Source organism: Ambystoma mexicanum, chromosome 12 (genome assembly GCF_040938575.1).
Source record: "Ambystoma mexicanum isolate Mex_15411 chromosome 12, UKY_AmexF1_1, whole genome shotgun sequence".
NCBI classification, from domain to species: Eukaryota; Metazoa; Chordata; class Amphibia; order Caudata; family Ambystomatidae; genus Ambystoma; species Ambystoma mexicanum.
Window position 1 is genome coordinate 1,251,989,407 of NC_090936.1, and position 19,642 is coordinate 1,252,009,048.

The 19,642-nt window shown below is 51.9% G+C and overlaps 1 protein-coding gene across 4 annotated transcripts in view; it reads left to right on the forward strand.

The window, feature by feature from the left end:
• The window catches only part of WASHC4 (WASH complex subunit 4), a 1,230,387-nt gene that overhangs the window by 605,293 nt on the left and 605,452 nt on the right, over positions 1 to 19,642 (forward strand). The window lies entirely within an intron of this gene.

Below are 19,642 nucleotides of genomic sequence, written 5' to 3' on the forward strand. Positions count from 1 at the left end.
CCCTAAACCTGGCTGTGTGTGCTGCACTCGGTGCCAGTCTTGGTAAACTGCCTGCCGTACCCAGGGCTGTCAGAAGATGTGGTGAGGCCCGGGGCAAAACATTTGGTGAGGCCCCCTTACAGTTTTTTGCACTCGGCCAGCAGCGGCATATCCGCACACAGGAGATTTGAGAAATCTACCCTTGAGTTTGTGTGCAGGATCCCAAATATGGTTTATTACTACTTTCTCTACTGAAGAAAGGTTCATGCCAGACTAACTTTTTTATCATATGAATGAATATATATAAGATGGCATGAGCTCTCCACTGTGCCACTTCCAATTCTCTGAGGGTCAATCACTTTTCCAAGCAAAGAGTTGAGGGCAGATCTCTTTCTTCAGCTGGGGCCTCCCTCTGGAAACAGCCTCCCTGCCTCGCTGAAACTTGAGGAGCACCATCTCCGGTTCCGGAAGCACCTCAAGACCTGTTTATTTGCTTCTGCCTTCTCTCTTCCTCTCCCTTGCTGATCACCTGCCTGATCCATGCACTGGTCACCTGGTCAAGCTCTGAATTCGGGCCCAGGTCCCTGCCTGTCCTGTTGCAATCCCGCACTGCCTCTTGGCTCCCCTGCACTTGTGGTCTGTATCTGTAACCCTACAGTCCCCGCTCTTGCTCGTATTGTCCACCCGTTGGCTGCACTTATGAGTACTCACACTTGCCACCGGTTGGCTGCACTCTTCTTTCTCCTTTGTTCCTGCACTTCTGCATCCTACCCCACCCTCAGCACTTCTCCCCTTCCCATTCCCTGCTCTTGCACGATCTGAATGACACAAGGCCTAGTAAGATCTGTGTTTTGTCCTACTCTTTTGTTTCTCCCTCCTTGCCTTGTCGCGCCTAGAAACACTTGCGTACAGGCACGCTATGAATGCCATTTCATATCATTAAATCATATGACAACACGAACACACTGACAAATGATGTAAAGTGGAGGCTGGTACATTTCTGAACTTAAGAGGCTTAAATGTTTGTTCCAATTAGTCAGGATCAAGAGAGCACAGTGAGGGAGCCCAAACCAAACAAGGGTGGCTTGGAGGGGTGGGGGGGTTCTCACGCCCAAGAAAATGTATGAAACATTGAGTTAAAAGTATGCATTTTACAGCACTTTCTTTGCAAAATTGGGTAGAAATCCACACAGTTTGTAATTGGTTTTGTATGGAAGCACATGGAAATTCCCAATAGATGCAAATCACAAATTGTGCATAGGAACATTTTCCAATACATTTCATGCTGCCTTTCCACGCGGGATATGCTAGTATAAACATATATTCATGCTGGTTGTTCTAATTATGTTGAAGCAGGCTGTATCAATATTTGCCATTATTACCATGTACGGATTCCCAACCAGTAAAAATGCCATGCCACAGAAAGTATACCCGAGCTGACTGTGTACCATAAGTGTTATTACTGGCTAGATTGGCCTACATTCAAAGTGGGCCAATTTAGCCAAGTAGTATGTTTGCTTTAACCTTGATGCATAGTCCTGTGCATCAAGGGTAAAGCAAAAAGAGCACTGGCAATGCTAACAGTTTGGGCATTCGTGTAGGCATGGGAAAGGCACTTCTGTATTGGTATTAGCTGGCCATTGATAGTGCCAGTGCAAAATGGTTTCAGTACCTGAGCAGCTAATAGCAGTGCTTCGTAAATGCCTAATACTTATACACAAGCCAAAACTGTTGGCTTTGCCAATGCTTATTTTTAAAAGAATTTCAGCGAAAGACATGCAGGGTGTTTTTAAATTGAGTGGCCAAAGGCAGACCTGATTAAGACATTTTTATTACACCAATTACGTGTTTACAACTCCAATGAAGTCATGAACTCTTAGAAGACTCCTTTGAGGAAACACTTGCTGGCACATTGAGGGCAAAGTTTGATGGCTAGCCATGTTTAAAGCTAGCCCAAAGAGTTCCAGTGAGGAGGTGTTTTGGGTGGGGAGGGCAGGAACTGGGTGAGAATTGCCGTAGGGATTAGCATGGCCATGAGAAGTCATTTCACTGTTAGCACCTGCATTCATATCCATACATTTTTAGGTAATTGAAATTGTGATGTGGGGTTAGCACCTGCATGCTAGGGGAGTGATTAGAAGGGAAGTGGTGACATGAGACATCTCATTCTCACAGCAGTCCTTAAGTGTGATGTTTCAGAAATGAAGGCAAGAGGTAGCTGCTTGTAACATCGAAGCTTCACCAGAAGAGTCTCATTCGAAAAGTGGAAAGATTTTAGGTGCCCCCACACAAGGAAGTTTGCCCCTTCCTCACAGCTACTGACGTTAGCACCTCTCCCAACATTTGAAGTATTAGTCCCATTTCCCCCCTGACATTTTAGCCTAGGTGCACCTCTGATGCCATGAACCCACCCCTTAATGAAGTGGCCTCCAGGGTGGCTACATTTAGGGGTGGTGCTGAACACACACTCACAAAAACACTTTCACCCATGCATTCAACCACCAGTTACACAACTCCATACATTCATGTATACATAAAACCAAACACAGCATTGACACAAACATCAACATGCACGCATGCATTCATACATACATACACATATACATACTAATTTAATTTAAATACACATATACACTTTTAATTTAAAATAAAAAACACTTACCTTACCTCCATGACCCCCTTAAAAAGCATCCACGCAGCCGACACGTAGACATGCTGCCTGGCAAGAGAGAACTCCTCTCCCATCAGTCAGCGTGGTCACGCTGAGCAATGTGAACACACTGACTGACAATAGAGAACTCCTCTCCCATCAGGCAGCGTGGTCACGCTGAGCAACGTGAACACACTGACTGACAAGAGAGAACTCCTCTCCCATCAGTCAGCGTGGTCACACTGACAACATAACACACTGACTGACAAGAGAGAACTCCTCTCCTGTCAGTCAGCATGGTCATGCTGAGCAACGTGAACACACTGACTGACGAGAGAGAACTCCTCTCCCATCAGTCAGCGTGGTCACACTGACAACATGAACACACTGACTGACAAGAGGGAACTCCTCTCCTGTCGGTCAGCGTGGTCATGCTGAGCAACTTGAACACACTGACTGACAAGAGAGAACTCCTCTCCTGTCAGTCAGCATGATCACGCTGACATGAACATACTGACTGACAGGCGAGGTGTCCTCTCCCATCAGTCAGTATGGTCACACTGTCAACATGAACACACTGTCTGACAAGAGAGAACTCCTCTCCCATCAGTCAGCGTGGTCACACTGACAACATGAACACACTGACTGACAAGAGAGAACTCCTCTCCTGTCAGTCAGCATGATCACGGTGACATGAACATACTGACTGACAGGAGAGGAGTCCTCTCCCATCAGTCAGTGTGGTCACACTGACAACATGAACACATTGACTGACAAGAGAGAACTCCTCTCCCATCAGTCAGCGTGGTCACACTGACAACATGAACACACTGACTGACAAGAGAGAACTCCTCTCCTGTCAGTCAGCATGATCAAGCTGACATGAACATACTGACTGACAGGAGAGGAGTCCTCTCCCATCAGTCAGTGTGGTCACACTGACAACATGAACACACTGACAAGAGAGAACTCCTCTCCCATCAGTCAGCGTGGTCACACTGACAACATGAACACACTGACTGACAAGAGAGAACTCCTCTCCCATCAGTCAGCGTGGTCACACTGACAACATGAACACACTGACTGATAAGAGAGAACTCCTCTCCTGTCAATCAGCATGATCACGCTGACATGAACATACTGACTGACAGGAGAGGAGTCCTCTCCCATCAGTCAGTGTGGTCACACTGACAACATGAACACACTGACTGACAAGAGAGAACTCCTCTCCCATCAGTCAGCGTGGTCACACTGACAACATGAACACACTGACTGACAAAAGAGAACTCCTCTCCTGTCAGTCAGCATGGTCATGCTGAGTAACGTGAACACACTGACTGACGAGAGAGAACTCCTCTCCCATCAGTCAACGTGGTCACACTGACAACATGAACACACTGACTGACAAGAGAGAACTCCTCTCCTGTCAGTCAGTGTGGTCACGCTGAGCAACGTGAACACACTGACTGACAGGAGAGGAGTCCTCTCTTGTCATTCAGCATGTCCACGTTTTCAGCGGAATGACGGGAGGCAGCAGAGCTCACTTCTGAGCCCTGCTGTCTGCCATTATTTTGCTGTTTGTTGCGGAGCCAAACGGCTTCACAAGAAACAGCAAAATCATTGCAGGGGCAGCACAGTCCCCCGTGTGAATAAAGGACACGAGAGACTGTGCTGCCTTCCACTTAGGAGAGGGGGCCGCGAGGCCCCCAGCAAGCGCGAGGCCCGGGGCAGTTTGCCCCCCCTGCACCCCCCTCGTGACGGCCCTGGCCGTACCTCATGGGGAGAGGGGTGCCTGCATGAGCCCCTTATGTTTAAATCCAGCACTGAGTTCAACAGCTAAACCTTGTTTCCTACAAGAGAGGGTGAGCTGATTGCTAGGAATACTTTACAAAGTGCCTAGACATAGCAGTACTTCGAAAAGCTAGCAAGGTTATTAAAGCTGCCCTTAAGTAGCGGTGGACAAGCAGCAAGGCTGAATTTAGGAGGAAGGTGACACTGTTGTGTAGCACAGTTAATACTTTGAAAAAGATCCTTGCACTTAGGTCATAAGCATGGCACTATTTAGTACAATACTACAATAAGTCGCACTTTAAATATGCCTGAAGTACATCTGTACACCTCTGCTGGGTAACCCACTACTTTAGAATCACAATTTGTTATTCAAACAAATGCATTTACCAAAGTAGGGAGGAAGGATGTGGAGCACACATCAGAACATATGCCTTTCAATTATACGGTACTCTGCACCATATACTAAAACATCAGCAGTCCAGACGTGGGTCCCGTGCCTGCTGGGCCTAGAGACCCAAGCTTCTCCTCACTGATGAGGCCCAACAAGGCCAAAACATGCCTGGGGATGCTTGTGGTCTTGTGCAGAAGGGATGTGACCTAGCAGTTCAGGTTGGACTGTCCCTTTTAGGTGGTGGGGGAGGGGAGCAACCCTGATTTGCATATGGTCTTTCCCCTTCTGAAATGGCTTGGCAGGCTGGAAAACAATGGTCTGGAGGGTTGCCCAGAACTGTGCCCTTGGGTATGATTAATTCAAAACGTTCCAGCCATCATCTTGCTCAACCATAGCTTCTACCAAGTCTCTGGTATTGATTTAGATGTCCTAAAAGGTTCCTGAGGGGAGGAAGCGAGTAGTCCAGGAAGGCCCACTCAACTAGTGCATGTAAAGTACTGAAGTTAGTGCAGAACAGATGGAACAAGTGAAATAGGGAGTCTAGTGAATGGAGAAGCAGCTACTAGCCCTGAGGTCCAAAAGCATTGCCCACAGAAGTACTGACCCGGACACCACCAGTGTGATAAGCAGGACTTCACTAAGGAGCACCCACGAATTTAACACCCCCTATTGTACAATGCCCCCAAATGCTGGGACAAGAAACGGGTCATAGTTGAATATGTACTCTACTCTATTTTGATGGAAGATTGAAGTCACAGGTGGCCGCCTAAATGTATTAAATGTATTCTAGGAAAGTCACCACAGTCTAATTTCCAAACACAGACAGCTTGTCTACAGCACAGAATTGGCCTGCCTGCGAAACTGCACTCATTTTATAAGACACACAATCATTCACATGAATGAAATATACATATTTCTAAACCTCTAATCCTAAATCATGTAATGCAGCTACTAAGCACAGAGTTTCATTCTCTGGCACCATTGCAGCTTATCGTCCGATGTACGTTGCACCGCTGCTACTCATGTGCAGCATAAATCACGTTCTTGACCATGCTTCATTTTTCCACTAGTATAAAACGGTATGGGAGAAATGTTCCATAAACATTAACATACCTATGAATCGCATTGGATGTGAATTCCCCCCACATGTAGATGTGGTTATGTGGGTTCCGAGCTCTTACATGCGAGTGAAATGAAAGCTATGGTGGCTTTGTATCCAGACCTGCGGGCTTGAGTTTAGTTTAGAGTGCATAGAGTGCTGATTTCGCTACACTCTGGAGACTGTTCCCTGGAGCTGTGGCTTAACTCGCGTTGCCCACATGCTCGGATCGGGCGCGGGTGCAGCGGTGAGCGGGTGAGGGTGAGCCCTACAGCTTCGGCGTCCCGGTGCCTTGCGGCAGTGGGCTACAGAGGACGCCAGCGCAAAGTCTGATTAGGGCCCCCCCCCCCTGCAGGGGCCCCGAGAAGCTGAGGCTGCGCAGTAGCGAACGCATTGTTGTACGCGACGGAAGGCTGTCAACAGCCGATGCCCAGTGATTCTAGCAACAGCAGTGGCACAGGGAGTAAGCTGGGAAACCCGAGCCTCTCCGGCTCACAGTGCTGTGTCTTTCAGTGTTTTCTGATTTGTTGAGGGTTGCACATGCTCACAGCGATATTAAAGTGTGTTCAAGCCCAATCTTAAGCACAGTTGTAACACACACTTTGTATTAGTAACAAAACACGGGCAAGGTGAAATGCAGCGAGTTCTCCCTCGGGTGTCGTGAGGACTGAGTGACTCCGAAGGTAAGCCCCACAATGTTCAGCCTTCTTTTATCCCTCCTTCTGAAATGCCTTGTGCCCCATGCAGCCCTTAAATGTGGCCTTTGCAGTTCGGCAGCTAGAGAAAAAACAAGGTGCCGGAGCCTGGAAGCGAGGGAAACACAAGAGCGGCTGCCGAACCCTAAAGGAGCCTGGAAGCGAGGGAAACACAAGAGCGGCTGCCGAACCCTAAAGGAGCCTGGAAGCAAAGGAAACAAGCGAGGGAAACACAAGAGCGGCTGCCGAACCCTAAAGGAGCCTGGAAGCGAGGGAAACACAAGAGCGGCTGCCGAACCCTAAAGGAGCCTGGAAGCGAAGGAAACACAAGAGCGGCTGCCGAACCCTAAAGGAGCCTGGAAGCGAGGGAAACACAAGAGCGGCTGCCGAACCCTAAAGGAGCCTGGAAGCGAAGGAAACACAAGAGCGGCTGCCGAACCCTAAAGGAGCCTGGAAGCAAAGGAAACAAGCGAGGGAAACACAAGAGCGGCTGCCGAACCCTAAAGGAGCCTGGAAGCGAGGGAAACACAAGAGCGGCTGCCGAACCCTAAAGGAGCCTGGAAGCGAAGGAAACACAAGAGCGGCTGCCGAACCCTAAAGGAGCCTGGAAGCGAGGGAAACACAAGAGCGGCTGCCGAACCCTAAAGGAGCCTGGAAGCGAGGGAAACACAAGAGCGGCTGCCGAACCCTAAAGGAGCCTGGAAGCGAAGGAAACACAAGAGCGGCTGCCGAACCCTAAAGGAGCCTGGAAGCGAGGGAAACACAAGAGCGGCTGCCGAACCCTAAAGGAGCCTGGAAGCGAAGGAAACACAAGAGCGGCTGCCGAACCCTAAAGGAGCCTGGAAGCGAGGGAAACACAAGAGCGGCGGCCGAACCCTAAAGGAGCCTGGAAGCGAAGGAAACACAAGAGCGGCTGCCGAACCCTAAAGGAGCCTGGAAGCGAGGGAAACACAAGAGCGGCTGCCGAACCCTAAAATCAATGGCACTTCCGATCCATTCACGTTGAGCCTGCAATTACTGGTTTCTTTTCTACTGCTCTTCTGTCGAAGGATGCAAATGACCATTTTCCAGCATGGGGTCTGGCATGGATTCACATGCTCATGAATATTCCCCATCGTCAGGCTGGGAATCCTCGGTAAAGAAAAACTCAGTATCAGTTTCGTTTCTGATCTGTCTTTCTTAGTAGTAACCAATCACTGATCTGTGGGTCATACTGCCCCCAGCCAATGACTGCCCTCTCCCTAAGCCCCGCCTCTGGCAGCCATCCTCAGATTTTTACCGCACGCTCAAGTGTTGGGAGTCCTCGTGCTTTAGCTCTCGAGTTTTTGCTGCGTTTTCGCGCTTTTTCAGGAGATTTTCTCATTTTCGGTTTAATCGAGCTTCAAGCTCCACCGTTTCGGAATTCTTCTACGCCCCTCAAGGGTGAAGTTTTCGGCGAGTTTACGCTTCTTGGAGGATTCCGGAAGATCTGCGGCCTACCTCAATGGACATGGCCCAGGACAAGGGAAGCTCGACGCCCGGATCCAAGCTGTTCAGGTGCTGCCCTGGATGCAGATTACAAAACGTTTTCAAGGAGGACGAGCATTCGAAATGTCTCTACTGCCTTCATGAGGACAAGACGCACGTGGAGAAGGACTGTGCGTTCTGCAAGAACCTTTCGGAACGGACCAAACAAGATCGTCGTTCCCACCTCTCTGCCTGGCTGGAGAAGGGCACAGCAGGTGAGAAGGCGAAGAAAAAGTCTGAGCGGGCTTCTAAGTCCTGTGAGGGCGCCCGGCGACGGGGGCCCAACAGAAGGCTAAGCATTGTGAGTCCGCGGGCACCGGGAGCACCGAAAGGTTGGGCTCTTCGGCTGCCAGGCAGGGTGCGACTTCCCCGGCACATTCAACCATGAGCCAGCGCTCTGGTTCGGGGAAGAGGAAGTCCGAGAACCCAGGTAAGCTGCTGGAGCAGACCCGGTCGATCTCGAAGGGGGAGCGAAGCGCTGACCATCCCCCCCAAGGCGAAGGCCCAGGACGCCAGGACCACCAAAGGTGGTGAGGGCATTGATCTAGCCGGCAAAGGCCTCTGTCGAAGAGGTCGCTGCCACCCTGGCGAAGCCGGCTGAGACTACGCCAGTGGAAACGGCCTCTGGGCCCAGAGTATCCCTGCCACCGCAGAGGGAATCCTCTTTCCAGCCCATCATTAAGACCCCCGTGAAGTCCCCGGCGGAAAAAGAGGGGGGGTGGTGGCCATTACAGACTCAGAATCAGCCTCTGAGGAGGAGCTGGTGGAAACCGAGAAGGGCCTCAAGGATGAGGTTCATAGGCCTCAACGATAGGTTCGAGAAGGTTCGATCCCGGGGGGCGGTCCCCGCTGATGTGATTGAAGATAGCAACAATGACGACGAAGAGGGCCCAGTGGAGCGGCCATCCCGTCCAGCGCAGCCATTACCCGAGCCCCAGGATAGCTCGGCGGCCATTTTGTTGGCAATCCAATCCTTTATGTACCGAGATAAGGACGAGATTACCGCGGACCCTGACGGAGGAGCCAGAACCAGGCCCGTCGGGAAACCCTCCGAACAAGCGGAGGAGAGTCCACCCCTCTCCGCCCTTCGTGCCCGCGAGGCCTGTGGACCCCTCATCCCCCTCGCTGGACCCTAGAGGATACGGATACGGGAACGGATGATGATGACGACGGCGGCGATGACACAGCGGACATCCCGTCATCGCCTCCCAACCCCCCCCCACCCCCCGGGCTTCTCCAGCCGACGGAATTGGCTCCTTTCACGCCATCATAACCAGGGCATCCGAGCTCTTCCAGCTCTGCCCTGAAGAACAAAAATAGGAAGGGTTTCTTTACCAACGACGAGAGGCCAAGAGGAAGACTGTCCTCGCGGTGCCTTTGCTCGACGACATCTGGGACAAGGGTGTCATGTCTCGGCGAGGGTGGCGGATTTGGAACCGCTGGCACTATGGTCCGCCATAGCTAGTTCCATTACGTTCTTCCTCTTGCGTGTGTTATCGGTCTAGTGTTTGCACGAGTACCTGGAGGTATTTATTCAGCCGCTTCCGGGTTACCCACCCGTGTTGCTCTCGCTGTGTTTTGTTTTTCCCGTTTCAAACCTCGCGTCCGTTATCACCCTCTCCTCTCCCGTTCCCCTCCGGGAGCCCTCTTACCTTCTTTTCCACTCTCTTGCTCCTCCTATACTTGCTCCTTCTCTCTCACTCTCTCCTTCATTTCGATTCTTCCCTTTTATCCCTATTCATCTTATTCATTGCCCTTCTCTAGTCTCTCCCTCTTTCCCTACCTTCTTCCTCCTTCTTTCCTTTACCCTTGTCTTCCGCCTTGTACTCATTAGCCAGCCCGTGTACCAGACCTCGGCCTGCCTTTTCGGATTGCCCCTGCTACGTACCTTGTACTCTTCAGCCAGCCTGTGTACCAGACCTCTGCCTGCCTTTTCGGATTACCTCTGCCGCTTTCATCCTACCGTTGGTTCCACTTCGTCTGCTGGTTCACTCAAGCCTGTTCCACGACCACTGCATGGAAGTCTCTCAAGGGTTTTTTTATTCCGTTGGCTTTTTCCCCTATCTGGACATTCCCGGAGGTTTAACCCTCGGCACACCTGTTACGGTGGCATCCTTCCGTTGACGTCCCTATCTACATAGAAAAAAGGAGAGACCCAAAAGCGACGAGAAGAGGAAAACCAAGAAGGAGGACAAAGGTGAGGAGCTTGGGGAGGGTGGTGAAACGGAATCTTCTTGTGAAGGAGAGGATATTACAGACCCCTGTGACAGAGGGGCTTGCTGTCCTCAAGAACCCTTCCACGGCACCCGCCAAGAGGGACAGGTACAAGAAGAAGTACTGAGTCCCCGATGCTGCCCCCTTGTGCCTCAGGGCCCAGACCACGCCGACTCTGTCGTCTCGGCAGCAGCTAAGAAGAAAGCAGCCTGTGCGGCGGCTTCAACTTCAACTTCCCCGCCGGACAGCGAGGGCAAGAAGTTGGACTCCATGGGACGACGAGTCATCTCGTTGGCGGCGATGACGATTAAGGCGGCCAATGCCTTAGCGATCGTAGCCCGCTATGACGGGGAGCTCTGGTTCAAGATAGGTCCCCTGTGTGATGCTGGGAATGCATCTGAGGGACAGGGCCTCTGAATCCTTGTCCTTTTTCTGTTTTTACCGTGTGTTCTGTTATGTTTTCTGCCCCGGAGTCCATGTGGGACCCCTGGCAGTGCAGCTCTCTTTTGGTTTGGTGAACAGACCCATGGGATACCCTTATGGCACCCATGGGTAGGGGTACAACCCTGTGCCCCTAGTGTATGTTTTTGGGCACCTGTGGGTGACCCCAGAGCAGGGTATGGGCTGGTGGCAGCTCCATGCTGAAATTGACAGGTGCTCTGGGTGTCCTCCATTTTGGGACACCCTGGCCCTGCCATTGGGATCTGTTGATTCCTGATAGGAAACAAGATGGCCCCTGTGGCCTCTTGCTTTCTATGGCCTGTTATCTTGTTTTTCCCAAAGTCCTGGGAAGCCCTGTCTCTGTCCCTTCCCCCTGACTGGCTGTTGGGTGATGTTCCATGTATGGTATTGTTGTGAAGGCCCAGCTAGACTGACTGGAGCCTTCCCAGTGACTGTATGTTGTGGGTACCTCCTGTGGGTGGGACCTGGGTGAATGGAGTGTGTGACCAATATACCCTTCTTGTTGTGGTTGTCTGGTTTCTGGCATGAGAGACAAAGACTGAGACAGCCCTGCCCGAAACTGGCCTGAATGCAGTGTGTAGTGTTGAATGGCTGGGTACTTGTCGCAATCCACATTCCTTGTTGTGAGTGTCTGGAAGGGAGGAGTGTGGCCTGAACGCACTGTGTGCCTGATTGGCTGACTGACTGCATGAATGCCCTGCAGTATGATTGGCTGCTGAGTGTGTGCCAGCAGCGTGGATATGAGAGAGGATAGTATATCTGGGGACCTCTCACCACTGGAAAAAGTGTTCAGAAGGGACCTTTGGTTGAGAAGCGACCATTGTGCTCCTAAAGCAGCCAGGGAGCTGAGTCTCCACTCTACGAGTAACTGGAACTGCTGATCCTTGACGTCCAGCTGGAAGAAGAAGACTTGCTGTGGCATTTGCTTCGACCGATCCGAAGGCTGACGAATTCGTCGAGGGCTGACCCGAGAGAGGACCTGGTAAGGCGCCCTCTTCCTGTGCTCCGAGGGACCATCGAGCACCGCTCCATCTTCGCCGAAGCGCCCTGGAAGACAGACCCTCGAAAGGCTGTCGACCCGAGACGGGACCGCCGAGGAGACCGAAGTGAAGCACCCGGACATCAACGCCGTCGAAGTCCATTGCCGTCGACCAGGGTTCGCAGGTTTGTGGAACCGCTGGAGGCCCGTCGAAGTTGTGTTGCCCAGCCGTGGGAACCACTTGACGCCGTGCCGCCGACGACCGGAGCCGTCCGCTCCTTTGCCTAAGACCATTCAATCGAAGGACTCTCTCGACCGCTTCGTCGACCTCTTATCCTGCCGGAGAAAGTCGAGGACGACCAACGCGCCGAGGAGAAACCTGCCGGTGGGTTTCCCGCCACCCGACGACCTCAAAGACTCGGACGACTCGACGCCCTTGCTGGGCTCCCGTCCCTACAATCTTTGCGGTCCAGAACTATTGTCATCGAGGTGCCCCGTACACCTCCGCCTTGCAGGACGCCGACGCCCCGACGCCGACGAGCACCGCTCGGACGAAGCTGCCGCCTCTTCGACATCGTTCTACCTCGTTTGTCGACGGACGTTCGACGCCCCGTGCCTCCCGCTTGAAAGGGAAGGCATTCAAGAAGGGCCGTCGATTCCCCGTCGCCGAACAGCGAGTCCCTCGACGTTTGTCGACGCCTTTTCGAGGAACTCGACTCCACCAGGTACATTGGGGGGGGTAAAAACATTATAGGAGAAAATAAGACTTGCAGAGCAATATATGGACTGGGCTTGTGCTATATCTTTCTTTACAGGTTGCCCAGGTGGGGGGGATCTCCACACACAACTGTGCCTAGTGGTAGGGGTCAGTATTCTGCCTATTGCTCAACCATCTTATTTTCTCTCCTCTCTCTATTGCTGGTTTCACTCTATTGGTCTGTGTGACATTGTACAGTATTGTTCATGCACTTCAATGAGATCTAGGGTGGTACCACTTTAGGATTGTAAATATTTGTCATTGTAGATTTTGCCGGAGTACAAAGTGAGTTATCATGATGAATGTACATAACCTTAACTATTGATTATATAAAGACTGTGTTCTAACCAATACAGAGTGTGGATATTCCTTTGTGGGGGCTTGGGGATACACTGTACTTAAGAACCAGCCTGCATCACCTCCTGAGAAGCTAGGCTTTGATTGCTCGACCATTGCTACCGAATAGAGAATCTTGGCTGGGGTCTCCTGTGCCTCTCCTCCACCATATAGGGAGTGGGAATACAGACACCCCCCACCGGTCGCTGAGGCCCGTTCTCTCACACTGGTGGCAAGCGGTGGGATGCTTATGGTTTTAAGAATCAGTGTATAACCGTGCCACTTACAAAGGATATTTGCCCTTTATTGAATTAAGGTTTAGTTGTGTACAAGGTAACTGCATTACAAACAATGGAGTCTATTGCGAATGGCAAATTAACTCGGATGAGCTTGGAGGCTCTCCAGAGTGCTTGTGAAGCTAGGGAGTTAGACTTTGTGGATAAGTCTAGGGCTGAGCTGATAGCTGCCCTGGTGGACTACCAGACTGATAGTGAAACTCTTGATGAGGGGGGAATGCAACCAATGAGGACTCTGCCCCTGGGGTTTCTTCTGAATCTGTTTCTGGGAATGCCGCCATTCCTACTGCCTCTGTTCCAAACTCCAGCAATTCCTTAGAGCTTGAGTTATTAAGGATGAAATTGGCCTTTGAATACCGCAAGTTGGAAATAGATGCTGAGCTTAAGAAAGAGGAGTTGGCTCAACAAGTGGAGCTCAAGAATAGGGATCTTGAACTCAAAAATAAGGACCTTGAACTCGAGAGCCAGGACACTGAATGTCAGAGGATCCAGCTAGAGAAAGCTAGAGTGGAGACTTCAGCTAGAACCAGTGAGAGTGTCAGGTCCCCAGCCACCAAGTTTATGAAAGATTTGGTTGGTGTATTTGTGGAGGGTTCGGATATCCTCCAATGGATTGAAGCGTTTGAAATGGCTTGTGAAATTCATGATGTGGATAAAAGAGATTGGGCGAAGTGTTTGTTAAGCAGAGTGCCTCAAACTGGGTATGACTGTATTCTGAAGCTGAGTGTGGAAGAAAGGGGTCAGTACGAGTGTATGAAGTCTGCTTTGATTGCCAAGTTCGGCAAGACACCTACCCAATACCTTAGAAGGTTCAGGGATTTTAAGAAAAAGGAGAATATGTCTTGGGTTGACTGGGTGAGTGCTGCGCACATGAACATGATGGGGTGGATCGATGGATACAAGGTTAAGACTTTTGTTGAATTGTCCCACCTCTTGTTTTTTGAGCATTTCTCTGAAGCCTGTTCACCAGAGCTGCGTCAGTATGTGGCTGACCAGAACATTTTGGACCCCTTTAAGCTGGCTAGGTTGGCTGACAGGTGGGTCTCCCACCGGGTGTCCCCTAAGGACTCCAGTGGGAAGGACAAGGATAAAGAGAAGGGGGCCTCTCAGAAAGCTGAGGAGTCCCCCAAGCAGTCAGTCGGGTAAACCAAAATCTTCCTCTCCTAAGACCCAAAAATCTAGTGGGGATAAGTCATCTGGGGGTGGGAATAAGAGTAGTGGTCCACCTGCTGCAAAGCAGGCTCCCAGTGGTTCCAGTACCGTACCCCGCACTCCTGGCGCTTGTTGGGACTGTGGAGCTCTGGATCACAAAAGGGGTGACCCCAAGTGTAAAGGTAAGGCACTTGGAGTACAGGCTGTCAGCCTGACCTACCCTTACCCCGTGTCTGAGGTGGAGGCCACTGTCCTCCCCTCCTCTGCCGGGATCACATTTGGTGCTCCGGTGGAGATTTCCTTAGTGTCCCTTGGGGCCTGGGACCAGTACGCGGAAGTACTGGCGACTATCCCACAGAACACCCGTAGGTTTTTGAGAAGTGTCCTCTTGAATGGCCAGCCTTCTACTGGTTTGAGAGACACTGGGGCAAGCATGACAGTGGTGGACAGGACCCTGCTCAGGCCAGAGGACTATGAAGGTGCTCCTCTGCAAACCACCAGGTTAGCTGGTGGGCCTCCCAAATTATCCCCTGTAGCCTTAGTCACACTCATGATTGGAGACAAGACAGCGAAGCTTCCTGTCCTGGTTCAGGACAATGTCCCTGCTAACATTTTGTTAGGGAATGATCTAGTAGAGTTGGGGTTGATCTCGGATGGTGTTCCCATGACTGCTGCTGCGGTCACTAGGTCACAGGTGACACCGGGTCTGGCTGTGGGTCAGGTACCCGAGCCAAAGGCGAGGCCTAAGGCAAGAAGAAGGAAGACCAAGAAGGCCACCTCTGTGGAGGGAGCACCTTCTCTTCCTGCTGTTCCGACAGCACCCATTGGGATCCATGCTCCGGACGGGCTGGGTCCAGTGGAAAACCCAAACTCAACTCCTTTGGGAGAAGAGGCAGAAGACTCTCCTGTGGGAGAGGTTCTCAACCCGGAGGATCATCCCGACCTTCAATGCTTGTTAGCTGAAGGGGGACCCTCCCGGGCAGACTTCTGTAAGGGACAGAGAGAGTGCCACTCTCTCGAGGGACTGAGGAAACAGGCCCTGGCCCAGGCACAAGGAGAGGTGCCTAGGAATTTCCGGATTTATTGGGAGGGTGAGCTCCTTGTTAGTGAGCCCACTAAGCCTGAACCTGGTGCCCGCAAGAGGTTGGTGGTACCCCAGGTTTACAGGCCCTTCCTACTGCAGTTGGCGCATGAGGTGCCCTTGGCTGGTCATCTTGGGACCAAGAAGACTAAGCAGAGGCTCTCTGCCCATTTCTACTGGCCACGGATGGGAGTAGAGGTGGAGTCCCACTGCAGGACCTGCCCAACTTGTCAGTTGTCTGGCAAGACTGGAGGCAGTGTCATTGCCCCACTGCAGCCGTTGCCAGTGGTTGGCACCCCATTTGAGAGGGTGGGCATCGACATCGTCGTCCCCTTGACCCTCCCACTTCAGGTGGACATCGGTTCATCCTGGTCTTGGTAGATCATGCCACCAGGTACCCTGAGGCGATACCCCTTCGGACGGTTACGGCCAAGGTGGTTGCACGGGCTCTCCTGGGCATTTTCACCCGTGTTGGATTCCCCAAGGAGGTTGTCTCTGACAGAGGATCCAACTTCATGTCGAGTTACATGAAAACCATGTGGAAAGAGTGTGGGGTAACCTACAAGTTCTCCACCTCTTACCACCCCCAGACCAATGGTCTGGTTGAGAGATTTAATAAAACTCTCAAGGGCATGCTAGGGGCTTTGGAAGAACCCCTATGGAGGAAATTGGATCTCCTCCTGCCATGCCTGCTGTTTGCTTACAGGGAGGTACCTCAAGAGGGTGTTGGTTTCAGCCCCTTTGAGTTACTCTTTGGACATCCCGTAAGGGGGCCCCTCGCCTTGATCAGAGAAGGCTTGGAAGCCACCCCTCCGGGTCCCGCCAAGCAAGTGGGGGACTATGTGTTAGGCCTCAGACGGAGGATGACACAGATGATGGGTCAGGCAACAGCAAATCTCAAGGCCAGCCAGGAATTGAATAAGTACTGGCATGACCTTAAAGCCTCGCAAGTGGATTGGACTCCGGGACAGGAAATCCTTGTGATGGAGCCTACCAAGCCTAGGGCTTTGGCAGACAAGTGGACTGGACCCTTCAGGATCATCTCCAAGATGGGCGAAGTCAACTATCTGGTTGACATGGGAGCCCCTGGGGTAGCTCCTCAGCTATTCCATGTCAACAGGCTCAAGCCTTTCCACAGGCGAGCGGAAGTCTCATGTCTCTTGCTAGCTTCTGGGCAAGAAGAGGATGAGAGTGAGCCCCTTCCTGACTTGCTGCATAGCAACCCTCAGGATGGCTCAGTGGAGGGAGTACATCTCTCTCCAGATTTGACAACAGAGCAACAGAGGGCCTGTAGGGCTTTACTCCAACAGTATGCCTCTCTGTTTTCACTGAAGCCAGGCCTTACACCGTGGTGTAAGCACGAAATTGACACTGGTGACAGTGTACCTGTCAAAAGCAGGTGCTACCGTATGTCAGATACCGTCAAGAACCACATCCAGGCTGAGGTCGCCAAGATGTTGGATCTGGGTGTTATTGAGCCCTCAACCAGTCCCTGGTCCAGTCCAGTGGTCCTTGTCCCCAAGGCAAGTTCCCAGGCGGGTACCAAGGATTGGAGGTTCTGTGTGGACTACCGAGGAGTCAATGCCGTCACCAAGACTGACGCGCACCCATTGCCCAGGGCTGATGAGCTCGTGGACACCATCGGTGCTGCCAAGTTTGTGAGCACCTTTGACCTTACCTCAGGCTATTGGCAAATAGCTCTGACGGACCATGCCAAGGAAAAGACGGCCTTCTCAACACCTGAGGGACTCTACCAGTTTAGGGTCATGCCTTTTGGGTTGAAGAATGCCCCTGCCACCTTCCAGAGATTGGTCAATCATGCGCTCAGTGGGCTGGAAGCCTTTTGTGTGGCTTACTTAGACGACATTGCCGTCTACAGTTCCACCTGGGAAGAGCATTTGACACATTTGGATAAGGTGTTGCAGGCCTTGAAAAGGGCTAACCTCACTATCAAGGCTACCAAGTGCCAGATAGCTCAGGGGAAAGTTACCTATCTTGGTCATGAGGTAGGAGGGGGTCAAATCCAACCTCTCTCCAGTAAAGTACAGGATGTACAGAACTGGGAGACTCCCACTACTCAAACCCAGGTGAGGGCCTTTTTGGGTCTCACTGGGTACTATCGCAATTTCATGGCAGACTATGGGACCATAGCTGCACCTCTGACAGCTCTAACGTCACCCAAGCAGCCTAGGAAGGTTAATTGGACCGAAGACTGTCAGAGGGCCTTTGATGGCTTGAAAGAAAGTCTGTGTAGGGCACCTGTGTTGAGTGCGCCTGACTACAGCCGACCCTTTATCGTCCAGACGGATGCCTGCGACACCGGAATTGGAGCTGTCTTGTCCCAGTTAGATGACAAAGGGAGAGAACACCCTATCATATTCATCAGTAGACAACTCAAGGGTAGAGAACTTAGGTGGGCTACTGTTGAAAAGGAGTGTTTTAGTATAGTTTGGAGCCTTAGGCGTTTTAGGCCCTACCTTACGGGGTCTACCTTCAAGGTCCAAACAGATCATAAGCCCCTGAAGTGGCTTATGCAGATGAAGGGTGAGAACCCGAAATTGCTCAGGTGGTCCATTAGCCTGCAAGGGCTAGACTTCACCATAGAGCACAGACCAGGGAAGAGTCACGATAATGCAGATGGCCTTTCCAGAAGGTATGTTGACCGTCTGGATGAGGGTGTCTATCCCGTGGGAGATTAGACACCCTCCACCTCAGTCTGGGGGGGGCGACTGTGATGCTGGGAATGCATCTGAGGGACAGTGCCTCTGAATCCTTGTCCTTTTTCTGTTTTTACCGTATGTTCTGTTATGTTTTCTGCCCCGGAGTCCATGTGGGACTCCTGGCAGTGCAGCTCTCTTTTGGTTTGGTGAACAGACCCATGGGATACCCTTATGGCACCCATGGGTAGGGGTACAACCCTGTGCCCCTAGTGTATGTTTTTGGGCACCTGTGGGTGACCCCAGAGCAGGGTATGGGCTGGTGGCAGCTCCATGCTGAAATTGACAGGTGCTCTGGGTGTCCTCCATTTTGGGACACCCTGGCCCTGCCATTGGGATCTGTTGATTCCTGATAGGAAACAAGATGGCCCCTGTGGCCTCTTGCTTTCTATGGCCTGTTATCTTGTTTTTCCCAAAGTCCTGGGAAGCCCTGTCTCTGTCCCTTCCCCCTGACTGGCTGTTGGGTGGAAGTTCCATGTATGGTATTGTTGTGAAGGCCCAGCTAGACTGACTGGAGCCTTCCCAGTGACTGTATGTTGTGGGTACCTCCTGTGGGTGGGACCTGGGTGAATGGAGTGTGTGACCAATATACACTTCTTGTTGTGGTTGTCTGGTTTCTGGCATGAGAGACAAAGACTGAGACAGCCCTGCCCGAAACTGGCCTGAATGCAGTGTGTAGTGTTGAATGGCTGGGTACTTGTCCCAATCCACATTCCTTGTTGTGAGTGTCTGGAAGGGAGGAGTGTGGCCTGAATGCACTGTGTGCCTGATTGGCTGACTGACTGCATGAATGCCCTGCAGTATGATTGGCTGCTGAGTGTGTGCCAGCAGCGTGGATGAGAGAGAGGATAGTATATCTGGGGACCTCTCACCACTGGAAAAAGTGTTCAGAAGGGACCTTTGGTTGAGAAGCGACCATTGTGCTCCTAAAGCAGCCAGGGAGCTGAGTCTCCACTCTACGAGTAACTGGAACTGCTGATCCTCAACGTCCAGCTGGAAGAAGAAGACTTGCTGTGGCATTTGCTTCGACCGATCAGAAGGCTGACGAATTCGTCGAGGGCTGACCCGAGAGAGGACCTGGTAAGGCGCCCTCTTCCCGTGCTCCGAGGGACCATCGAGCACCGCTCCATCTTCGCCGAAGCGCCCTGGAAGACAGACCCTCGAAAGGCTGTCGACCCGAGACGGGACCGCCGAGGAGATCGAAGTGAAGCACCCGGACATCGATGCCGTCGAAGTCCATTGCCGTCGACCAGGGTTCGCAGGTTTGTGGAACCGCTGGAGGCCCGTCGAAGTTGTGTTGCCCATCCGTGGGAACCACTTGACGCCGTGCCGCCGACGACCAGAGCCGTCCGCTCCTTTGCCTAAGACCATTCAATCGAAGGACTCTCTCGACCGCTTCGTCGACCTCTTAGCCTGCCGGAGAAAGTCGAGGACGACCAACGCGCCGAGGAGAAACCTGCCGGTGGGTTTCCCGCCACCCGACGACCTCAAAGACTCGGACGACTCGACGCCCTTGCTGGGCTCCCGTCTCTACAAT